This window comes from Lithobates pipiens, unplaced genomic scaffold (genome assembly GCF_037356315.1).
Source record: "Lithobates pipiens isolate NorthernLeopardFrog02 unplaced genomic scaffold, aLitPip1_a1.2 Scaffold_8, whole genome shotgun sequence".
NCBI lineage: Eukaryota > Metazoa > Chordata > Amphibia > Anura > Ranidae > Lithobates > Lithobates pipiens.
In genome coordinates this window covers 406,262,861-406,283,947 of record NW_027507903.1, presented here as the reverse complement: position 1 = coordinate 406,283,947, position 21,087 = coordinate 406,262,861, and positions in this window count along the sequence as shown.

Here is a 21,087-nt window from a genome sequence, read left to right as displayed (position 1 = left end):
CAGTGACAGTGCATGCATCAGTGACACTGTACCTCTTGTCCACCTCTTGGAGCATACGCTGCATGGAATAATGGACAGGGCACTTGAGGCAGAACAGAGGCAGGAAGAGGAGGACTTCCTTGCCTCTCAAGGCCCCCTTTATCCAGACAGTGTTCCTGCTGTGCCACCCATCACACAGGAAGAGGATGAGGAGGAGGAAGAGGAGGAGGAGGATGATTGTGTCAGCATGGAGGTGGAGGCTGGCACTCAGCATCAGCAGCAGCAGCAGCAGCAGTCTTGTAGGGATGATTTACAGTGCCAAGAAACACATGGACTTGTACGTGGCTGGGAGGAGGTAGCTGCGGATCATGTTGTCCTTAGTGACCCAGAGGACTCCGGATCGAATGCCTCAGCTAACCTACGCTGCATGGCCTCCCTGATCCTGCAAAGCCTGCGGAAGGATCCTCGTGTTCTTCGGATCAAGGAGAGGGACCATTACTGGCTGGCCACTCTCCTTGATCCACGGTACAAGGGTAAGGTTGCCGACCTTATCTTGCCATCGCAGAGGGAGCAGAGGATGAGACATCTCCGGGAGGCCTTGCAGAAAGGTCTGTGCAACGCGTTCCCAGAGACTGGGAGGTTACAAACTCCTGGTCCTGGACAACGTGTTGCTGAGGCATCGGTCAGAAGGAGCGGTGGAGAAGGTGGCCGTCTGACTGATGCTTTCAGACAATTTTTTAGTCCGCAGCCCCAAGGTATGATCGGTTCCAGCACCCATCGCCAGCGTCTGATTTACATGGTGCAGGAATACCTAGGGGCAAGGTCAGACTTGGACACCTTTCCCACCGAAAATCCTCTGGCTTACTGGGTCTTGAGGATGGATCACTGGCCAGAGCTTGCACAGTATGCAATTGAGCTACTGGCCTGTCCTGCATCCAGCGTTCTTTCGGAACGCACCTTCAGTGCTGCTGGTGGCTTTGTTACCTATCACAGGGTGCGCCTGTCCACCGAATCAGTTGATCGACTGACCTTCATCAAGATGAATCAGTCTTGGATCACCCACAGCTACCAAGCACCTGAAGCTGATGTAACAGAATAATTTTTTTTGAAATATCACATCCCTTCAAGACTGCCTATGCTGATGCTGAGTGACTGTCCTGTTATGTTGATTGTCTATCCTCTTCCTCCTCCGCTGATATGTTGGAAGAACATTTCTGGTTCTGGATGATGCCATTAGCCCAATTTTTCTGCCCCTGTTTAACAGGGGCGTTTAAGTACAATTTTTGATGCAATGCTTTGCAGCAGGGCTAATTCCTGCAATCAAACAAGAGTATATGGGAGAGGTTGCAGTGTCGTGGCACCAGCACCAGTGCCTAAGGCCCAATTTTTCTGCCCCTGTCTAACAGGGGCGTTTAAGTAGAATTTTTTATGCAATGCTTTGCAGCAGGGCTAATTCCTGCAATAAAACAAGAGTATATGGCAGAGGTTGCAGTGTGGTGGCACCAGCACCAGTGCCTAAGGCCCAATTTTTCTGCCCCTGTTTAACAGGGGCGTTTAATTACAATTTTTGATGCAATGCTTTGCAGCAGGGCTAATTCCTGCAATAAAACTAGAGTATATGGAAGAGGTTGCAGTGTGGTGGCACCAGCACCAGTGCCTAAGGCCCAATTTTTCTGCCCCTGTTTAACAGGGGCGTTTAAGTACAATTTTTGATGCAATGCTTTGCAGCAGGGCTAATTCCTGCAATAAAACTAGAGTATATGGAGAGGTTGCAGTGTGGTGGCACCAGCACCAGTGCCTAAGTCCAAATGTTTCTGCCCCTGTTTAACAGGGACATGTAATTACAATTCTTGATATAATATTTCACAGGAGGGCCCCTTCCTGTGCCCACCCAGAGTGACGGTGAGGACTTATAGTGTTGTGGCACCAGCACCACAACCACCAAAGGTCAATTTTTCTACCACTGTTCAACAATGGCATGTAATTACAATTCTTGACATAATCGTTCACAGCAGGGCGCTCCAGCGCCCACCAAGAGTCACTTTGAGGGCTTACAATGTTGTGGCAAAACCAACACCTTGTTCCGCCATTTCTGCAGAGCATATAGGGCAGGCCCCTACTTTCAAACATCCAACTTACAAACATCTCCTACTTGCAAACGGAAGGAGACAACAGCAAGTGAGATGAAAAAAGATGGACGACAAAACAAATTATACAGGGGTGATAACCCTTCCCTATGTTTTCCAAAAAGCTTAAAAATAGTTTTTTTGACTGGAGCTACACTTTAAAAATGTACCAGTTGAAAATTACAAACAGATTCAACTTAACACAACAAACCTACACAATCCCTGTCTTGTTTGCACCGCCTGTATACTGCTGTTCTGAGTATATAGGGCCTGGGGGCCACACGCATTTCCTTTTTTAAATATGGGTACAGGGTTCCCCTTAATATGCGTACAAGACCCAAATAGGCTGGTAATGGGCAGGGAGGGCTACCCATGCCATTTTTCTCAATGATTTTCAACCATATTGCAGGAACCAGATATAACATTAAAACCGCAAGCAGTTTTAAATGGTGTTATTTCCGTTTAATGTCATTTTGTGCAGGGACTGTTCTAAACACGGGAAACACGTGGCACTTCACAGGCATACTACAGACACCCCCCAGGCACCATATTTAAAGGAATATTGCACTTTTTTTTTCACTTTAATCGTCATTAAAATCAGTGCTCCCGCCAAAACGGCCAATTTTAAAAACATTTTAGGCATTGACCCATGTCCCCTGGGGCAGGAGCCAGGTCCCCAAACCCTTTTTACGACAGTATCTTGCATATTAGCCGTTAAAATTAGCACTTTTAATTTCGAACGTTCGAGTCCCATAGACTTCAATGGGGTTCTAACGTTCGTACGAAGTTGGGGTCCGTTCGAAAGTTCTGGTGCGAACCGAACCGGGGTGTTCGGCTCATCCCTATTTGTGAGCAATAGTCAGAAACTAGTCAAAAGCTGAGAACATTCCCATTGGACAGATCATGGCTGTTGAGACTGAGGCAATGATTTTCTGATTTGCAGTTCCAGAGAAATGAGGGCTGTGGTTCTTGGCTGCAAAGACATTAAAGGATAACTAAACCAAAGAACAAATATTTTACATATTAAATATTAATGATCTTTAGTTATTATTGCTGCATTCAATTTCATTTTTAACTGCTTGCCACCGCCCACCATCAAATGGCAACAGGGCAGTGCGGCTCTTGTTCTGAGAAATGGCATGGTCCCGATCTCTGTAAAAAGCAGCATCCGTGTCTCTTTAACCATGTGATCGGCTGTGTCCAATCACAGCCAGTCACATGTAAACAAGTAAGTTCCAGTAACCGTCTCTCCTCGCCTCACACTTACAGAGTGTGTGGTGAGGAGAGCTGATCAGCGGCATTTCCAAACAGGGACATCTAGGAATGTAATCAGGGCACTGATCATCAGTGCCCTGATTACATATTTCAATATAGTGTCACAAATCAGTGCCCACCATTGCCCACCAGTGGCAGCAATCAGTGCCCATCACTGCCCACAAGTGCCACCAATCAGTGCCCATTAGTGATGCCAGTCAGTGTTGGCAATTAGTGATGCCTATCAGTGCTTCCCATCAATGCCCACCATTGCTGTCAATCAATGCCCATCAGTGCCACCCGTCTGTGCCACCCATCAATGCCCATCAGTGGCCATTAGTACCGCCTATCCGTGCCACATATCAGTGCCCACCAGTGCAGCCTATTATTAGCCACCAGTGTCATCTATCAATGCCCACCAGTGCCGCCTATTAGTGCCCACCAGTACCACCTAACAGTGTCCATCAGTGCCTCCTATCAGTGCTCATCAGTGCCACATATCAGTGCCACCTATCAGTGCCCATAAGTGTGGCATATTAATGCCTCCTCATCAGTGCCACCTAATCAGTGCCCATAAGTGCCACCTCATCAATGGCAACCAGTTCAGCCTATCAGTGCCCATCAGTGCACATCAGTGAAGGCAAAAAATTACTTACCATATTTTCCGGCGTATAATACAACCTTTTACAGTAAAAAAAAGGGCAAAAAGCGGGGGTCATCTTATACGCCGGGTATAAAGTTGGGGTTGTCATATGCCAGCCACCCGCTGGATGTTAAGCTGCTCGCTGAGTGTGCAGTAATACTGTATACATAGAGTATACACTGCTGAGCCAATCCTGGCAAGCAATGCATTCTATTAATCAATACAGAGCCTGCACGGATTGGAGTAACAACCTCTGCCAATCTGAGCAGGCTACATACAGTAGCCTGCTCAGATTGGCTGTGAGAGTCAGAGGCGCGGGCTGATAATGTTACAGCCTCTGTAAAGCCGAGCAGGCATTGTATTCAATAATAGAATGCATAGCTCGCCGTGTTTGGCTCAGGGCGGTATACAGTATGTATACTGTGAGACAGCATGTTAACCGGTACCAATGTAGTTTCTGAACATATGGTAGTACCACACAAGGGGGTCATCTTATACAGTGAGTATAGCACAAAACCAACATTTTAACTCAAAAATTAGGGGATCGTTTTATATGCCCAACAACCTTATACACTGGCAAATATGGTAGATACAAAGTTTACTGACAGAAAAAATGTTTTAATTTTTTTTCTAAATTTGTGGTCTTTTTTTGTAAAAAAAATATTAAAAAAACAGCAGTGATTAAATACCATCAAAAGTAAGCTCTATTTGTGTGAAAAAAATAGTTTGGGTACAGTGTAGCACGACCACACAATTGTTATTTAAAGTGGAACAGCGATGAAAGCTGAAAAGGGGCTTGGCCAGGAAGGGGGTGTAAGTGCCCGTTAGGCAAGGGGTTAAGCAAGTACAGAAAATACCCATTGATCTTGCCAGAAATGCAGTGTCTTTGTCACTTCCTGTGAATTTAAATGATATACCAAATTTATTTATTTTTTTCTTCTTCATATGCATGAAGAGAGGAAGGTATGTAGTCCTGTCCTAAAGTAACAACCATGAGTGAAGTAAGTAAATGTAGCCATCTAGGATAGCAAATGTGTTATTTGTAGGATTACAAGGTGAAAATGAATGAAAAAGCCAGAAAAAAAAAGAAAACAAATTTAATCAACACATCTATATTTTTAGTTTAGATACTGTACACTTTAGCATAAAATAAAAGAGGGTAGGAGCTTCCAAAACACATGTCACATAGAGGCCCTTATGGCGCGTACACACGATTGGAATTCCAGCCAGAAAAAGACCGATGAGAGCTTTTCATCGGAAAATGCGACCGTGTGTATGCTCCATCGGAATTTAGCTGTCCGAATTTCCACCAGCCAAAAATTGATAGCATGTTCTCAATTTTCCCAACGGAAAAACTTTCTATCGGTAATTCCGATCGTGTGTATGCAATTCCGACACGCCAAAAATCACGCATGCTCAGATTCAACTACGAGACAAAAGCTATTGGCTACTGGCTATTGAACTTCCTTTTTCTAGTCATGTCGTACGTGTCGTCACCGTGTTAAAAAATGATCGGAATTTGATGTGACCGTGTGTAGGCAAGACAACTTGAGCTGAATGTGTTGGGGATGCAGACTAACCAGTCTAACCATTCAGTTCACAAAAGTATAAACAAAACAAATTACTCATCCCTCATCCTCTGGATCAACTATGGGTATAAGATTGTGTATATGGGATTGTATGTTTTTTTTCCTTGGTTGAACTAGATAGACTTGTGTCTTTTTCAACCTGACTAACTATGTAATTATGGAACTATCCCATATGGTATAACTGTTGTTTAACTCCATGTTATGTGTTATTACTTACACGTATGATAAATATATCTTTAGATGCACAGCACCGAACTGTATCATCAATAAAACCTTATTGAATGAATTACAGGTATCATAGAGAGATCCCAAGTAGCAAGCTCTTGCATCAATAATAATAGAAGAAAAGACCTCCAATGACTGCTGTCAAGATTGTTGTGCCTTTTAAGGACTATTAATGTATGTGGCATGACAGACTAATGGAGAATACAACCATACAAGTATGTGCTATAACTTGATCATTCATTTCGCACTGTGAAAGGAAAACAACTCTTCAATATTGAAGAGATTTTTGCAGATTATGTGAAAGAACAGCTAGAGCTAATAAAAACTTTCAGAACTAACATTATAGCCTGCAAGGTTCCTCCTTCAAAGCCATAATTTCACATGTAATGCTAGCATGAATCATTACTTGTTAAAATCTGACAAGTATGGTTGCACATCTGTACAAGGAAGACAGAAATTCTGGATAAAGTAAAGAGGCCATAGTTTTCTATTTATTATTTTTAGGTCTTAGTGAAGATGAACAATAGGTTTGATCTTTCTCTTGCTAAATAGGCAAAGCAGGACCAGTGTATCCAAGCTCACTGTATGTATGTAAGCTCATAACACATTGATTTCTGTTTGAATGATGGATTAAAATATTTGTCATTAATGATTTTAATACTACATCCATAACTTAAATACTTATACATTTATGACATGTTACATTGTTGTACATATTTTTATGACCAAAAAAGATTAACTAAGGTCTTGGTTGTATGCTTTCAGAAAATAATATTGTGTGTTAAAATCTACAGTTGTATGAAAAAAATTATAAAAAATTTGTTTGGGTAGAGTGTTGCAGTGTTGCATGACTGAGTGATTGACATTCAAAATGTGTGAGCACAGAAAGCACAGAAAGCTAAAAATTGGTCTGGGACAGATGGGTTTATAAATGTCTTGTATTGAAGTGGTTACATATATTTACTGGGGGCCCCCTTAGTCTGCCTGCAAAGTGGCACATCTGTGCCATGTACTGTATAGAACCTGCTGATGCAAAACTAACATATATAAAGAAAAAAAATTACATTTAGATTGATTTTCCCTGCAAGCTTTCTTTGTTTTGTAAACAATGGCTTGGGGAGCCAGTCTGTATGGTGAGGCCACAATTTAATGCACTTGGAACAAGATTTGAGATTTTTTGGATAAATTCCAGTGTCTCTTTGCCAGACTTTGGATGAAAATTACAAATTTTTGCACTACAATGAGTAAGCCTTATGTTAAGAAGCCAAATTATAGTACACTCAAGCCAAGATTAACAATCTTTTTTTAAATAAAGTCTGGTGTCTCTCTTGCAGACTTTAGTAACATGTAACACGTAACACAACACAGTAACATGTGTGGAAAAACTGGTCTTTGGGTGTTGGTGGTGCCTTCACACTGTAGCCCTGAAGAGGTACTCTTGAAAAAAAAATCAGTTTATTTTTCTTAACAAATATATAAATACAATGTTCAACAATAACCTCAAAAGAGATGTTTCAAAATAAATTTACAAAACTAATTTGGAAATTCTTTATTCTCTCATTTCACCATCTCCTTCCATCTCCTTCCTCCTCTTCTACTCCTAATATACTCCTACTCCTAGTATATACAATACATTAGTTCACCTTATTAGATGTCTCCAAGATGTTCAGACAATGCCCCATCAATATACTCTTCTGTATGGGTGAGCTGCATGTTCATGTAACTATCCACAGAGACCAGGTATCCCTTGTATTCCATACCTCATTTCAGTTTCACAATTACTGGCTTGCCAGTAAGGCCATTAAGGGATGGTTTTGAGTATAGTGGTAAACTCATTCTGCTGCTGCAGCTGCCACTGATCTGCAGACCAGTGAAAGGAAGAAAACATTTCCCTATGGAATGCTCCGAGAACACACCACCGGAAAGAGCAGGAAATGGATTGAGATACTCTTGATGAAAGCAAGAATTGGCCCTTCTTTAAAAAATGTAAAGTACTTTGAGTGTTGGGGGTGCCTTCACATCGTAACCCTATAGACATACATTTGATGAAAGCAAGAATTGTCCTTTCTGTAAAAATTGTAAATGATATGCACCTGTCAAACAAGTGTGGAAAAATTGGCCCTTGGGTGTTAATGAAATGTAAATGAAACCTATACCAAAAAATTACTTCAAGATAAAATCAACACCCACAAAGCTAGGCAGCCTAGACAATATTGCAGAGATTTCAGATCCCAAAAACGTTTTATCAGTGCCATCAGCATCAGAGGATTGATAGCTGCTGCTAACCCAGGACTGTTTCATTTTGACAAATGGCAGCCAGTCAATGGAGTCTGTGAACAAACACACTTTTTTATCTGTCACAAATCCTCTGGCAGCACTGAATGCCCGTTCGGAAAGCACACTGGATGCAGGGCAGCCCAGAAGCTCAATTGCATACTGGGCAAGTTTTTAAATGCATCACTTAAGCAGCTCTCTTCTCCACTGCTCATACTTAGACCAACAGAAGTCTCAAAACAATATTTTCTATTAAACTGTAACCTACCAGAGTCTGGAAAGGTGTTACATAAACTCCTCTTTAAAACGGGAGTTCCACCGTTTTTTTCTTGTAACATATTTTATTAACATGCAATACAGCAATTACACAGTACAGATCACTTGTTGAAGTGCAGGATTACAAATCGTTTTGTGATAATGTAACAAATGCTTTACAGTCATAATGGGCGTCAAAACCCGAACAGTAAAATAGAGTGAACACAGAGGAATGTATTATAAGAAAATGCACAACAAATGTATGGTAAGGAAGGTTATGGGTAAGAAGATACTTAGGAACGAGGAACGGAGCCTTCCCGAATTGGAGGGCTGATCCCGAGTAGGGATCATGGTACTGCGTAGTGAAATATTTTCAGTGAGGGGGGGTATATAGAGGAAAGAGGAAGAAGAGAAAGAAGCAGGAAAGATGGAGTGGGGGAAGTGGAGAGGGGGAAGGAGAGTGGACGGGGGGGGGGGGGCTGGCCGGCCCGCCCGGGCACGGGGCTCCATGAAGAACAAAGTTTCGTACAATGTTGAACAGGCTATTTCAGCAATCCAATGTGTCTAAGTCAACATCAAGAGGCAAAAAGTGATCAACCCATGGTTGCCAGATTTTATTATGTCTGGGGAGGCGGTCAAGGAGCTTGGCCTCAATCCTGCAGTGAATCATAGCCTGTGTTACCCTATTCCTAAATGCGGGCAAGGGTAAAGTTGTGGTCTTCCAGGCGTGTGCTATGGTTTGTTTCGCTGCAGTGGTGAGTTGGAGGAATAGCTTTAGCTGATTACGGGTGCAGCATTCGGGTGATTTGTTAAGTATAGCGAAGATAGGGTCTGGTTGTAATGCGAATTTAAATAGAGTAGATGCCATTTGGAACACCACCTCCCAAAACTGCCGGACTATCGGGCACGTCCACCAGATGTGCAAGTGAGTGCCAATATCAGTGCAGCCCCTAAAACATAACGCCGAGTATCCTGGAACGTACTTGGCGATTCTAGCTGGAACTAGGTACCAGCGCATTAGCACTTTAAAATTAGCCTCAGAGGCAACAACATTTTGGGATGCGTTTTTGGTATTAGTCCAAATCTCGCTCCAGGTGTCAGCGTCTAGATCTCTAGAAAAGTCAGTCGACCATCTCGTTGCATAGGCTGGAAGGGAAGGGGGGGGGAGAGTGAGGTGGGCATATAGTTGTGATATAATGCCTGGGGCATGTGGGTCTGAATCACATGTCTTTTCGTAAAATGATATGTGGTGCTGAGTTGGACTGGGCTTAGGCCTTAGGCGGGGATTGTAAGAAATGTAGGATTTGGAGATAACGGAAGTATTCCGTATGAGGGAGGTGATATTGATCATGGAGGTCCTGGAAGGTTTTTGGTAAACCACCCTTCAGGAGGTCTGAGACTTTATCTATGCCTGCTCCGGACCAGGCTACAAAAAGGCCAGGCTCCAAGAAAGCTGGGGGAAAGAGCGGGTTACCAAAAATAGATAGTAATGGGGAGTGTGTAGATATGAGTGCGGAAGATTTGCGGGTTACGTCCCAGATTTTCAAAGAATGCACAGTAACAGGGTTTGTAAGAGAACCTCTCTTGGAAGGGGGTAACCAGAGTAGGTTAGAGATGGCAATAGGGTGGACATCTACAGCTTCAAGGCTAACCCACAGGGGAACTTCTGATTTAGCATGGTAAAGAGCTAGTTGGGCTATCTGAGCTGCTCGATAGTAATGTGAGAAATTGGGCACCCCTAGGCCGCCCTGTGTCCTGTGGCGGAAGAGTATAGATCGAGCGATTCTCGGTCTGGTTGGTTCCCAAATATACTTAAGAGTTTTATTTTGTATTACACTATGATACTTGCAAATTTCCTGAGTAAAGGGAGGTAATTTGATCGATAAAGGGAGGACGGGTCGCTTGTCAGTTGGATGCCCAGGTAGGGAATAGAGGATGAGGACCATAAAAAAGGGAAGTTACTTTGTAGCCGCGTGAACTCGTCTGTTGGCAGGGACACATTGAGGGCTCTGGATTTGGCTTGATTAACTTCTAGGCCTGATATTGTAGCAAAACTATCCAAAAGTTTACAAAGATTAGGTAAAGTAGTATGGGGGGCAGTAATGAAGAGCAGGGCATCATCGGCAAATAAGCATAGCTTATGGGATGTCGAGGCTAGTTCGAGGCCGCGTATATCAGGGTGTGCTCTAATCAGGGCCACCAGGGGCTCTATCGCCAATGCGAATAGGATGGGGGAGAGGGGGCATTGCCTTGTCCACCTTTGTATAGGGAAGGGTGCTGAGCGCGAGCCAGCATATCTAACGTAGGCTTGGGGTTGAGCATACAAAGCGTCTATCCAACGTAGAAAATGGGGGCCGAAAACCCCAGCGTTGTAAAATATAGTGAAGGTACTGCCAGGATACCGTGTCGAATGCTTTACGTATATCGAGCGAGAGCAGATGCATAGGGATGTTTCTAGATTTAGCTATATGTTGGAGGAGAATCACACGACGGATATTATCACTGGCCCGCCTCTGGGGGATGAACCCCACTTGGTCTTTATGTATCAGCCTACCTATAAACGGGTTCAAGCGTAGTGCCAAGACCTTAGCAAGGATCTTGACGTCTACGTTGAGCAAAGAAATGGGTCTGAAATTGGACCAAATTGAATGGTCGGAGTTGGGTTTGGGGATCATAGTAATAATGGCTGTCAATGTGTCCCTGCCAAAGGATTGGTCTTGAAGGAGGGAATTAATGGAGTTAGTTAGGAGCGGGGCTAGTGTGTCAGAGAATTTTTTGTAATAGGATGCAGGTAGGCCGTCAGGTCCGGGGCGTTTATGAGGTTTGAGGGTTTTGATGGCCGCCAGAACTTCAGTCAAAGTAATGGGAGCTTCAATAAAGTCGAGGTTTACAGAAGATAGCTGGGGAAGTTGTAAAGGGTGGAGTAGAGCGTCAGCTTGGGAAGTAGAAAAGGGGGTTTTGGTTTCGTATAGTTTCGATAATTGAGTGCTGAACTCAGAGAGGATCTTGGCGGGGTTACTAGTGGGTCCTTTTTGTGATATTCGGAGTCTAATGGGTTTGTAAGATTTCTCGGGATTCCTCAAGCGCATCGCCAGAAAAGTATCGGGCTTGTTGGCTTTGGTATAGGCAGTGTGGGAAGATCTACGTATGTGCTTGTCAGCCTCTTCGGTCAAAAGTAGGTCCAACTCTAATTTCGTTCTCTCAAATGCCAACCTATTGGAAACCGTGGGGTCGGATTGGAAACAAAGGTAGTGTTGGTGGAGGGTAGCCTCTAGCTGGCAGGATCTCTCCTGTCTGATCTTCCTGAGGTGTGAGGCGACAGAGATACATGTGCCTCTGATGACCGGTTTATGGGCCTCCCAGAGGAGGGTGGGGGAGATGCCTGGGGTAGAGTTATGGGTGAGATATTCCGTAAGTGCTACCTGGATATCTAAGCAATACGATTGATTGGAAAGGAGAGCTTCGTTCATGCTCCATTCTCTACCAGCGGGTAAAGGGATGATGGAGGAGACAGTCGTAATTGTAGCGCAGTGGTCTGACCATGTGATGGGATATATATACGTGAGTGAAGGAGAGTGGAGGCAGATGTTATAGGTATAAAAATATGATCTATTCTGGAGAAAGACTTATGGGGGTTGGAGTAGAAGGTAAAGTTTTTCTTGAGGGGATTGCATTCTCTCCAGGTGTCCACTAGTGCTGCCAGTTGGAGTTGTTTATGGAGGGGGCAAGTTGTTCCGGGGAGTAGGATGACTTATCCAAGTGTGGGTACAGGACTAGGTTGGAGTCGCCGCACATGAATAGGGTACCTACCTGGTGTGCTCGAATGGTCTGGAGGAGATGGGAGAAAAACGGATTAGGATTCGTATTAGGAGCATAGTAGGAGACTACCGTAATATCCGTGTCTTGGAGTAGGCCTGTGACTATAAGGTACCGGCCCTCAGGGTCTCTGATTTCAGTTTTGGGGGTGAAAAGAAGGGTATGATGGAAAGCAAGAAGGACTCCTCTGTGTTTCGTGTCTGCGGAGGCCGTAAAGACTTGAGGATATTTGGAATGGAAGAATTTGGGAGTGGCATGCGAGGAGAAATGAGTTTCCTGGAGAGCCACTATACCGGCTTTCAACGAAAGAAACGTGCGGAAAGCCTTGACCCGCTTCTGTGGTGAGTTGAGTCCTTTAACATTCAAGTACAAGATATTTAGGGGGACCATAGCGTGGGAGGGAGGGTGCGCCTAAGAGACCACTTAGGGCCCGGGCGGGCCAACCAGCCAAGGGGAAGAAGAGGGGTGGGAAGGGCAGAGCAAAGGGAAAGAAAATGTGAAAGGAAAGGGAGTTTGTGTAGGAGGGGGAAAAGAGGTGTGAGGCGGTGCGAGCAAGGGCCCACCGCCCAACAAGTAGGTGTTGCAATCCGCCTGACCGCAAGCCAGACAGGCGGAGTGTGCATCAACAAATGGGGGGAGCAGTGACAGCTCACCGCCGCGTACCCGGAAAACTATCAATGAACAATGTAAACAAGGAAATAAACCTTAACAAAAATAATGATCCTTCTCTTTGATGCCACAAATTCTTGGGTCCTTTCACATACTTTGAAGAATGAGGGAGCCCATGTACCACAAGTTTGGAGAGGCATGAGAAGCAGATTCTTCGGGATCTTAAGGATTACAGTAACTGGAACTGCCTCCTCCCAGCCACGTACTACTGCCAAGGTTTCTGGGGACTGAAACCAATCTCTTAAGGTTTTATGTATGTCTTCCTCTACTTCAATACCTCCAAAACTGCCAGAATCCTCCTAATTACCCTCCTCCTCTTGCTTGCAGGGATGATGTTTGTTTCCTCTTCCTCCCGCTGCTCTGCCTCTGGTGCAGCCATTGGCATGGGGAAAAAAGGCCAAGCTCCCCTGAGCCTGTCCTTGGGCCATACTCACAGAGGTACTCATTGATTGCCCTCTACTGCATGGGCAGCCACTGTTACATTGCCAAAGTTTAGTTCCACCTGGTGGGCACGGCACAAATCAGGTGATTTACAGGCAGGTGGCATTCCTGCTGAATTTCAGCCAACCAAACACTTGCTGTGTATGACCACCTGAAATGGCTACAGACTCTTCTTGCCTGCCTTAGAAGATCTTGCAAATCTGGATATGTATTTAGGAAACACTGCACCACCAAATTGAGGACATGTGCAGGCATGGCACAATTGTCAACTTTCCCTGTTAAAGGACAGACAGAAGGTTAGTGCCATTATCACACACCACCATTCCTGGCTCAAGCTTCCATAGCGTGAACCACCTCTGGGCTTGCCCCTGCAGAGCTGAAAGAATATCTGCTCCGGTTTGGCTCCTGTCCCCTAGACAGATCATCTGAAGCACTGCATGGCATCTTTAGCCCCAACTTGTTGAATAGACTAGAAGTGAACTGGACCTTTAATGTTACTTTTTTCATTGTGATTGTGAGTACAGCCCTTGTCAGCAGTTGGTAAGCCACAAACCACTGCTGATAAGGCCCGTGCTCAAAGTCACACTAGAAAAAATAGCATTAAATGTCCAATCACCACCATCATCACACAAACTGTATGGAGACATGCAAAACAAGCTCCAGCATGGAGCCCTGTCCTGCATCCTTCCTGGTTGCAAGCAGAGTTACCCAGTGTGCTGTGAACAAAATAATGCATCCCTGACCATGCTTGCTGAACCATGTGTCAGCAGTAAGGTGCAACTTGCTGCTGATTGCCTTGCCTAACAATTCCAAAACATTGCATTTCCCGTGATGGTACAGAAATGGAATTGCCTTTTGCACAAAGAAATAGCGACAGGGAACCTGTCATTGCGATACAGCAAAAATTCACAAAATCCACCAAATGCAAAGGCAGGAGTTGTAAAGCCAGAAATTTGGACAAGCTGGAATTTAGACGATGGACATATGGGTGACAGGAATTGTATTTTTTTTTTTACTGCAGAAGCAGGGACAGAGAAGTTTGCCTGCTCTACTCTACAGCTGGTGGTGTGCTGCTGGCAGGCATGTTTCAAGGACCTACGACACCCTTTTATATACCATCATCCCTGTTGGTGGAGGCAGCTTAGAGGTCATGACTAGGGATCAGCCGAACACCCCCCAGTTCGTTTCGCACCAGAACCTTCGAACAGACCGAAAATTCATACAACTTTAGAAACTCATTAAAGTCTATGGGACTCAGACATTTGAAATCAAAAGTGCTAATTTTAAAGGCTAATATGCAAGTTATTGCCTAAAAAGGGTTTGGGGACCTGGCTCCTGCCCCAGGGGACATGTATCAATGCAAAAAAAAGTTTTAAAAACTGACGTTTTTTTGGGAGCACTGATTTCAATGACGATTAAAGTGAAAAAAAAAGTGAAATATTCCTTTAAATATCATGCCTGGGGGGTGTCTATAGTATGTCTGTGAAGAGGCACATGTTTCCCATGTTTAGAACAGTCCCTGCACAAAATGACATTTCTAACGGAAAAAAAGTAATTTAAAACTGCTTGCAGTTTTAATGTAATGTCTGGTTCCGGATGAAAATCATTGAGAAAAATGGCATGGGTAGCCCCCCTGCCCATTGCCAGCCCTTTTGGGTCTTGTACGGATATTAAGGGGAACCCCGTACCCAAATTAAAAAAAGGAAAGGCGTGGGGCCCCCAGGCCCTATATACTCAGAACAGCAGTATACAGGCGGTGCAAACAAGACAGGGACTGTGTAGGTTTGTTGTGTTAAGTAGAATCTGTTTGTAATTTTGAACTGGTACATTTTTAAAGAGTAGCTCCAGTCAAAAAATAAATTTTTAAGCTTTTTGGAAAACATAGGGAAGGGTTATCATCCTTATATATGTTTGAAAGTACCTGGGCCTGACCTTAGGCTCAGAAATTTGGGCCTAAGGTGTTGGTGTTGCCACAACACTGTAAGCCCACAAAGTGACTCTTGGTGGGCGCTGGAACGCCCTGCTGTGAACTATTATATCAAGAATTGTAATTACATGCCACTGTTGAACAGTGGTAGAAAAATTGGTGGTGGTGGTGCTGGTGTCACAACACTGTAAGCCCCTGTACACACGGTCGGAGATTTCCACAACCAAATCCGTCAGATTCTGCCCATCGGATTTTGTCCGTCGGATCTTGTCTGAAACTGTTGCATACACACGGTCGGACAAAGTTGGTGAAAAATCTGATCTTTCAGAACGTGATGACATAATTTCGTTACGATGGGACTACATTTAGGCTAGTAGCCAATAGCTTTGATGTAGGAATTTGATCTGAGCATGCATGGCACTTGGTCCGATCAAAATGCTCTACACATGATCGGATTAGGTCCGACCGGCCCAGTTGGTCGGGAAATATTTCCAACATGTTGGAAAATTGGGTCCGACGGAGATTCGGACGGAATCAGTCCGATGCATACCACACACAGTCGGATTATCCGACGACACGGTCCGATAGGACACATTCCGACGGATTCTCAGACCGTGTGTACAAGACTTTAGTCCTCACAGTTACTCTCGGCGGGCACTGCAACAGGCCCTGCTGTGAAATATTATATCAAGAATTGTAATTACATGCACCTGTTAAACAGGGGCCGAAAATTGGGCCTTAGGCACTGGTGCCACAACACTGCAACACCTCAAAGAAACTCTAGCTGGAGAGCAGAAATGAGCACTGCTGCAAAGTATTGCATCAAAAATTTTAATTACACTCCCCTGTTAAACAGGGGCTGAAAAATTGGGCCTTAGGCACTGGCACTGGTGCCACGACACAGAAACCCTTCACAGATACTCTAGTTGGAGTGCAGGAATGAGCCCTGTTGCAAAGTATTGCATCAAAAATTGTAATTACATGCCCCTGGTGCTGGTGCCACAACACTGACACTGCAACCCCTCACAGATACTCTAGTTGGAGTGCAGGAATGAGCCCTGCTGAAAAGTATTGCATCAAAAATTGTAATTACATGCCCCTGTTAAACAGGGGTGAAAATTTGGGCCTTAGGCACAGGTGCTGGTGCCACGACACTGCAATCCCTCACAGATACTCTAGTTGGAGTGCAGGAATGAGCCCTGCTGAAAAGTATTGCATCAAAAATTGTAATTACGTGCCCCTGTTAAACAGGGACTGAAAAAATGGGCCTTAGGCACTGCTGCTGGTGCCACAACACTGCAACCCCTCACAGATATTCTAGTTGAGGTGCAGGAATGACCCCTGCTTCAAATTATTGCATCAAAAAATGTAATTACATGCCCCTGTTAAACAGGGGCTGAAAAATTGGGCCTTAGGCACTGGTGCTGGTGCCATGACACTGCAACCCCTCACAGATACTCTAGTTGGAGTGCAGGAATGAGCCCTGCTGCTGCAAAGTATTGCATCAAAAATTGTAATTACATGCCCCTGTTAAACAGGGGCTGAAAGATTGTGCCTTAGCCTCTGGTGGCGGCGCCCAGAACCAAAAATGTTCTTCCAATGATCAGCAGGATCATTGAGGAGGAACAGGATAGTCAGTCAACATAACAGGATAGTCACTCAGCATCAGCATAGGCAGTCTTGAAGGGATGCGACATTTCAAAAAAAATTATTTGGTTACATCAGCTTCAGGTGCTTGCTAGCTGATGGTGATCCAAGACTGATTCATCTTTATGAAGGTCAGTCGATCAACTGAGTCGGTGGACAGGTGCACCCTGTGATCGGTTACAAAGCCACCAGTTCTGAAAGAACGCTGGATGCAGGACAGGCCAGTAGCTCAATTGCATACTGTGAAAGCTCTGGCCAGTGATCCATCCTCAAGACCCAGTAAGCCAGAGGATTTTAGGTGGGAAAGGTGTCCAAGTCTGACCTTGCCCCTAGGTATTCCTGCACCATGTAAATCAGACGCTGGCAATGTTTGCTGGAACCAATCATACCTTGGGGCTGCAGACTAAAAAATTGTCTGAAAGCATTGGTCAGATGGCTACCTGCTCCACCGCTCCTTCTGTGACTGACCGAAGCTTCAGCAACATGTTGTCCAGGACCAGGAATTTGTAACCTCCCAGTGTCTGGGAACGCCTGCACAGACCTTTCTGCAAGGCCTCCCAAAGATGTCTCATCCTCTCCTCGCTCTGCAACAGCAAGATAAGGTCCGCAACCTTACCCTTGTACCGTGGATCAAGGAGAGTTGTCAGCCAGTAATGATCCCTCTCCTTGATCCACTGAATACGAGGATTCTTCCGCAGGCTTTGCTGGATCAGGGAGACCATGTAGCGTAGGTTAGCTGAGGCATTCGGTCTGGAGTCATCTGGGTCACTAAGGATGACATGATCCGTAGCCATCTCCTCCCAGCCACGTACAAGTCCATGGGTTTCTTGGGACTATAAATCATCCCTAAAAGACTGCTGCTGCTAATGCTGAGTGCCAGGCTCCACCTCCATGCTGACACAATCCTCCTCCTCCTCTTCCTGTGTGATTGGCGGGACAGCAGGGACACTGTCTGGATAAAGGGGGCCTTGAGAGGCAAGGAAGTCCTCCTCTTCCTGCCTCTGTTCTACCTCAAGTGCCCTGTCCATTATTCCATGCAGCGTGTGCTCTAACTTGTGGACAAGAGGAACAGTGTCACTGATACATGCACTGTCACTGCTCACCATCCTCGTAGCCTCCTCAAATGGTGACAGTACAGTGCATGCATCCCTGATCATGGCCCCCTAATGTGTGAAAAAAAAAAAAAAGGTCCCCTGACCCTGTCCTGGTGCCGTAGTCGCACAGGTACTCATTGATGCCCCTCTGCTGCATGTGCAGCGGCTGCAGCATGACCAACTTTGAATTCCACCTGGTGGGCATGACACAGCGGTTCTTGGGCAGGTTCAACTCATTTTGGAGCTCAGCCAGATGAGCACTGGCATTATATGACCGGCAGAAATGAACACAGACTTTCCTGGCCTGCCTCAGGACATCCTGTAAGCCCGAGTACCTGCCCAAGAACTGCTGCACCACCAAGTTAAGCATGTGAGTCACACAGGGCACATGGGTCAGTTTTCCATGTTGGGGGGCGGAGAGAAGGTTAGTGCCATTGTCGCAAACCACCACTCCTGGCTTAAGCTGGCATGGTGTCAACCACCTCTCAGCCTGCCCCTGCAGAGCTAACAGAATGTCTTCCCCAGTGTGGCTCCTGTTCCCCAAGCACACCAGAGCAAGCACGGCATGGCATCTTTTTGCCTGTGTATTTGCGTAGCCCCTTGAATGCCTATGGAGCACCACTGGTTCCGAGGACTAAGCACAGGAAGAGGCCATGGAGGAAGAAGAAGAGGAGGGGTGGGGGAGAGAGGTGTGTCACAACCAGTAGTAGCATTTTGAAGGTTTGGTGGCGGAACCTCCAACACTACTGCACCTTGTCCTGCATCCTTTCCAGCTGCCAGAAGAGTGACCCAATATGCCGTGAAAAATAGGTAACATCCCTGTCCATGCCTGCTGGACCATGAGACCATACCGGTAGAGAGTCAGAATCGCCTTCCGTGAGAAAAAGGCATTTGGAAACCTGCCACTGAGGAACCACACATTGCACAAACTCACGGAAGGGGGCCGAGTCTACCAACTGAAAAGGCAGCAGTTGAAGTGCTAGCAATTTAGCCAAGCTAGCATTCAACCACTGGGCATGTGGATGGCTGGGAGTGAACTTCTTTTGACGGTCCAGCAGCTGGGGCAGGGAAATTTGCCTGATACAATCGGACATCGGTGTACTGCTAGCAGAGTGCCCACAAGTACTTGGCTGTGACACACCTAATTCTACACCTTCATTCCTCTCAGTGCAGGTTTTAGAGAGGACTGAAGGTATAGTGGGGTTGGAGATCCCAGCTGATGAGGAGCAAGGAGAGGTCCGCTTTGTTCTTTGGTGTGGGTCTTTAAGTTACGCTTGCCAACAAATTGCATGGCAGGTCAACATATGTCTGGTCAAGCATATGGTGCCCAAGCGGCTGATGTTTTGGCCACGTGAGATACGCTTGAGACATATGTTGCAAATAGAAGTGGAGCAGATGACAGAGTACACCGACTGCAATTACTGCAGCTGCCTGCCTGTGGCATAGGATCTGAAGAACACAAGCAATTGGGGGTAGCTTCAGGTGTATACTGTGCAGGTGGCACAATATACCGACTGTAACTGCTGCAGCTGCCTGTGGTATAGGACCAGAACAAAACTAGCAATTGGGGGTAGCTTCAGGTGTATACTGTACAGGTGGCACAATACACCAATTGTAACTGCTGCAGCTGCCTGTGGTATAGGACCAGAACAACACCAGCAATTGGGGTAGCTTCAGGTGTACACTGTGCAGGTAGCACAATACACGACCGTAACTGCTGTAGCTGTCTGTAGTATAGGACCAGAACAACACCAGCAATTGGGGTAGCTTCAAGTGTACACTGTGCAGGGGGCACAATACACTGACTGTAACTGCTGCAGCTGCCTGTGGTATAGGACTAGAACAACACCAGCAATTGGGGGTAGCTTAAAGTGTACACTGTGCAGGTGGCACAATACACCAACTGTAACTGCTGCAGCTGCCTATGGTATAGGACCAGAACAACACCAGCAATTGGGGGTAGCTTCAGGCGTATACTGTGCAGGTGGCACAATACATCGACTGTAACTGCTGCAGCTGCCTGTCGTATAGAACCAGAACAACACCAGCAATTGGGGTAGCTTCAGGTGTACACTGTACAGGGGGCACAATACACCGACTGTAATTGCGCTAGGTTCAAAAGAAATGAAGACACTGTCCCTGCCTATCTGTCTCTCTATGAACGTTGCAACACACTACACAAGGCCACCGCGCAGGCGGCCTTATATAGTGTGGGCGTGTACTAAACCCCCTGAGCTATAATTGGCCACAGGCATCATGCCTGTGGCCAATTTTGTCTCTCCTAGCTGCCAGCGCTGTGATTGGCCAAGCATGCGGGGTCACAGTGCATGCTTGGCCAATCATCAGCCAGCAATGCACTGTGATGCGCAGTGCATTGTAGGCCGTGAGCGTCACACAAATATGAATTTGACTCGAACACCAAGCTCACCCCTAGTCAGAACAGAGATCTGCTTTGTTTACATCCCCATGCTGCCTCTCTGTGGAGCGATTGTGGGTGGCCAACCCGCTGATTGGTTCCTGCTGTCTATTGCATGAAACGATTTACAGGTACATTGTTTCATGCAATAGAACAAACCTCATATTTGAAGTATATGTACTGCAGCCGGTCGGCAAGTAGATAAGGACCAACCTGCCGCAGTATATGTATGCAGGACTGTCCTTCATTGGTTAAATTGAGGACTGCCGCTGACAGAAATGTAAAAATGTTAAAAACAATTTAAAAAGAGGGGAAACAACAGCGTCGCAGCCAGAAAAACTGCAGCTGATAATTTAAAGAAAGGGGGCAGACACGAGACAGAAAAAAAAAAAAAACACAGCAAAAAAAAAAAATTATATAGATCACTGTATACAGCACTCAGTGTTGTGTAATGCTGTGTTAAACTGCACTACACTAACACTATACTAGCACTATACGGAAACCCTATTTTCACACTATACTCACACTATAATGACACTACACTGACACAATACACTTTACTCACACTACACTGACACAATACACTATACTCACACTACACTAACACTGCACTGACACACTACACTTATACTCAGACTACACTAACATTACACTGATACTCTACACTCAGAGTCACAATAACACACTAACTCGCTAGTAGAAAACAGAGCCCTGCTCTATCTATCTCCACTC